We start from the raw sequence: 4,714 nt of genomic DNA, 5'->3' as shown, positions 1-4,714 counted from the left end.
TATACATCTAAATACTTTCAAAATTTTAAATTAATTTTTAATAAATATATATATATATTAAAATAATTTTAATTAACGTGTCAATCACGTGTCCGTGTCCTTTCTATATGTCGTGTCTACGTATCGAATCGTGTCCGTGTCTGTGTCCGTGTCCGTGCTACATAGGTAGATTGTTGTTTTATTTTTTTATAAACCCCAGTCGACGGCGTTAATAAGAGAAAAAGAGAAACTGAGATTATGTGTGTCGTTGAGGTTTGGTTTAAATTTGGTGTTTGAAATTTGAATTGAAGAGAAAACGAGTGGATTAGGTTAGATTCATCATTTCGCAGCCGAGGCCAGATTAAACGCAGTGAGTTGAACTCGGTGGAGAGGCATAGCCGTCGGACTGTGAAGGTGACTTTCGCGACTTTGATCTGGGTTGAGATCTAATCGATTTGCGAGCAGATCGAAGTCGCACTCCCAAAAGCAAGTAAGTGTTTCATTGATTCAACTAATGATCGATATCGGTAGCGTGTGTATTGGCTGGGTTTATTAATCTTTTCTTGCTGTTATTGCTCCGATTAACCTTTATTATCCTTCTATTGGACTTATCAGCGGCACCTAAAGAGAAGTTAATGCCTACACATGCAGCACGAACATTAAAAGAGTGGAACTTTGGATTCTTTTGGATTTTTGAGTACTCACCCAAATCCAGCTGCGAATCCACAAACAATTGTAGTTGCTCTTAGCTGTTATGAATGCCTCAACTTTATTGTTACATTGTGCTTGAGCATCTGACCGATTATCTATTTTGATTGGGGGCTATTTGTCTGTTTCTTCTTTGCCAGCCATTGATTCTTTCGCTTTTCTCCTTTTCTATTTGAGAATGGTTATGTCAGAATCTTAAGGAGTTGATTAGATTGAGAGAGAAAGAGAGAGAGAGGTTTTCTGTTGTTATTATTGAGTTCTAGTACCTTTTTTGTTTTTGGATTTGTTGAGATTCTTCTCTTTTGGTTTTGGCCAGAAGATGGATGAATGAGATTTAGTACAAGAATTAATGAGATTTATTACAGGTTTTTTGTTGTTGTATTGTGGAGCATCTATAATAGGGTCCTCTTTCTTTGCCTTGGTTTTAAACATACCACATATGGTGTCTTTGTTCTTCTAGCAGTGAAGATGTTGGAGAAAAAAGGAGAGTTCAACATGGTGAAAGTCATAGAGGATTTTGAAGCAATGACAAGTGATGTGGAGAGGATCCAGAAGGAGACCCTCAAGAAGATTCTCGAGCAAAACTGATTTGCAGAGTACTTGCAGCTCATGGGACTTAATGGAAGAACTGACCTTGAGAGTTTCAAGAGGTGTGTTCCTCTTGTTACTCACAAGTCACGAGAACTTAGACCCTTATATTCTAAGAATTGCTGATGGTGAGTCCTCTTCAGTTCTCATTGACAACAATCTCACTGAGGTAATTGATTCTTTCTTTTATCGCTTCGTCCATTGAATTGAGATTTGAGTTATGGTGTACATTTCGGTTTCTAACTGTCTATTTTGTGAACCTGCAGTTCTGGTACTACTCAAGAAAGGTCAAAGTTTGTGCCTTTCAATGATGAACTGATGGAAAATACCATGCAGATACATCAAACCTCTTTTGCCTTCAGAAACAGGTACCGACAACAAACTTGCATGTAGCTACTAAGAGTTTTTAATTAGTAACCGAAATTGATGAATTCCCACAGAGATCATTGCGCCATAATAATAATGATAATATGTAATTCACTTTTATATTTTCTCTAGCGAGACGTTGAATCAAAATGTTGCCTATTAAATCAATTTGGAAGTCCTAGTATTTATCCTCTGATGATCCATATAATTTGCATTGTTGCAGGGAGTTTCGTATTGGGAATGGCCGAATGGGAAGGCTTTACGGTTCATCTATGGAATCAAGAAATTTCATACCAAAGGTGGTTTGGCAACTGGGACTATTACCACCAATGTTTACCGTTGCTCCAAGATCAAGGAAACAATGAAGGCCATGCAGACCCCTTGCTGCATCCCTGATGAAGTAATATTTGGTCTCAAGTTTCATCAATCTCTATACTACCATCTGTTATTATGACCTTGAATCGATTGAAGAATATGAGCGCGAGAGGTACATATTTGTCTTTGTGAAGCAAAAAAGGTACATTTTGTTCATCTCTCACACTTTGTAATGAAGTGGATGAGTTTTTATACATTATCAGCCTTGTGTGGTGATTTGATTTTCAACATTTTGTGACTGTAATTTTCAGGTTGGTCTTGTATTTGGTGGAAGCGGGGACGCTGCAAGCTAGTACTGTTGCGGATCGTATACAGGTTTGTTTGAATTTAGCACCTATATGTTCCTTTTTTCCCTTTATATGGGTAATATTGAATCTGAATTTTGGAAGTACATACTTATCGATTACTATAGCTATCTCAGATTTAGATTAATGTAAAACAATAGATACTAACTTGTTTGTTTCACAGTATAATCCATCTTGATCTTCTACCAGTTCCACTCCTTAGTCTCTTTATTGATGGGATAAATATGAATGAGATATATTGTTAGTGTACTAACAGGGACCAAAATCAATACTGATACAGCCTTATGTAGATTGGTATATATGACAGTTATAAGACAGTTAACGAAGTCAGTTTCTTCCATCAAAAAACTGTTCAGATAACTACCTTTTGCTGAGTTTGATTTATCTTGATAACCATAACTTTGAATTCAAAATTCTTAACAGATAAAATAGCTACACATCATAATCGATATATGTAATATATATATATATAATTATATATGTGTGTATGTATCAATTTACTAAATATTTGTGTATATTAAGCTCACAGTCATTTACTGATATGCTTTATAATCCTAGTTCTATATGCAGCAGTGCTGCTTACAGGTAATTGTAAGTCAGTGGAGTGGTGACATTTTATTGCTCAAATGGTTTTGGAATTTGAATTTGTTGTTATATGCTGGTGATTCCTCTGCATCTTCCCCCCGGTGACACCTCAATCAAAAGACGGTACAAATTGATGGAACTAATGAACAAATTGAAGCTGCCAAACAGTTGGTGAATGAATTTATTAGCAAGGTATGTCTACTTGGTATTTATTTGCATATTTGGGTACTACGTCTACCTGTTTCATATGGTTTTCTATAGCTTAGAATGGTTAACTCCTATTTAAGACGGAAACAAAGTAAAGTTTGAAGGAGGCTATATGTGTACAGAGGCTATATGTGTACATGGCTGCTGCCATTGCTATGAGGATCCTGAACTGATCTTTTATTTTGTAATTTAGTAAAATATGCTATTGTTTTCTCCTTGTAATTTGGCTTATAATGGGGTTCTGATTCAACTGTCTTTGTTTTGTTACATCAGCTTGATGACTGCATTAAGGATTATGACAACGTTGTCGAAAAGGGAAGAGAGGTAAGGTCATACTTTAAGATGATAGCAAAAAAGATAGTAAGCCACGTAGTACTTAGAAACTTTGAGCTATACAGATTTCTGGGTTTATATACAAATATATAATTGCTACTGTTAAGTGGTGAATGATACAAAAATCTTTTTAGTATTTTGGTGATGCAAATATTACCTATATATGTTGTCTTCTTACTGATGCAACCATTAGTTTTCGTCAATTCTGCATTGAATGGATTCCATCTTGTAGTCTAAAAATTTAGAATTTTCTGCTCTACTTTTGACCTTTCAGAACAATGCATATTAGTATGAATTACTGTGCATTAATATCAATTCTCTGTTTGATTTTGGTGCAGGGCGGTTCTAGGAAGTGTAATGAACTATGGTGCTCATCATGCTCACTGCAATGTTATGATCGTGAAGAGGCCTAGAATCAAACTCTATAGCACGTCTAGTTGATTGTCTTCTGCTCCTTGTTTTTGCAAACTAATGTAAATAAACATGGTGCAGTCAGATTTTTTTTTCTGAATAATAGTGCAATCAGATTAATGAAAATTCAATTCCATAAAGACCATTGGATCAATTACCTTGTATAAGTACCATTGGATTAAATAGTGGATGATTTAGGAGGCATTGACCTTGCCTTTTTGGGGTGCATGAAAAAAATTGAATACAGGGGGCAAAGTGAAAAAATGGGAGCGCTGTTGTGTTGTCGAAAAATTCAGAGAGAGAGAGAGAGAGAGAGAGAGAGAGAGAGAGAGAGAGTAGGTTGGCAAGCTTAAGAGAGAGAAGAGAGTTGGGTTAATCGATTGGGCTCGGGCCTTTAATTTTAAAAGAGGAAAGAGCTGGGCTTGGGGTTTTTCAAAGCCAAAAACCTAATTCATATCTTTAAATCAATAAAAACAATTGGAAAACAATCTCAAAAATGTCATAAATAAATTTGAATTTCGGAATACAGTCGATCGACACCAGCCGATGTGATCGGTATATATATTTAGGGACACCGTAAAAATTTCGCCAGCTTTAGACATGGTTTGACCGTCCGTACATAGAGTAAAAAAACGTTTTGACATATTAAAACTTCATTGATCGAGGTTTTAACAAATGAGTTTTCTCGATTCAACCAAGCACGCTCGGTGACAAAAATTAGGTGATTTCAAATATGCAAATGGTTTTCAGCGTTCGCATCCCCATAATAGGTCCTCTCTTAGGGCGTATTGTTAGTGTTTTTTGGTTTACCGGAAATTCCGACAGCCAAATGAGGTCCGAATTTGATGAAATTTTTA

At 35.9% G+C, this 4,714-nt stretch overlaps 1 long non-coding RNA gene across 7 annotated transcripts; it reads left to right on the top strand.

Annotated features, from left to right (window-relative positions):
• Positions 1-210: 210 nt before the first annotated feature.
• LOC126787947 (uncharacterized) lies at positions 211-4,069 on the top strand. Of its 7 annotated transcripts, none has more exons than XR_007671300.1 (8): positions 211-469; positions 1,151-1,444; positions 1,542-1,643; positions 1,865-2,158; positions 2,268-2,331; positions 2,880-3,098; positions 3,387-3,437; positions 3,785-4,069. It is a non-coding gene; the product is annotated as an uncharacterized LOC126787947 (long non-coding RNA). The 7 variants fall into 7 exon arrangements; XR_007671305.1 differs by having other exon boundaries at positions 1,148-1,444; positions 1,865-2,128; positions 2,895-3,098; XR_007671304.1 differs by having other exon boundaries at positions 1,148-1,444; positions 1,865-2,128; positions 2,892-3,098.
• The last annotated feature ends 645 nt before the right edge of the window (positions 4,070-4,714 follow it).

The sequence above is a fragment of the Argentina anserina genome, chromosome 3 (assembly GCF_933775445.1).
Source record: "Argentina anserina chromosome 3, drPotAnse1.1, whole genome shotgun sequence".
Taxonomy (NCBI): Eukaryota; Viridiplantae; Streptophyta; class Magnoliopsida; order Rosales; family Rosaceae; genus Argentina; species Argentina anserina.
The sequence above is the reverse complement of the archived record's forward strand: the minus strand, read 5'-3'. Positions and strand labels throughout refer to the sequence as shown.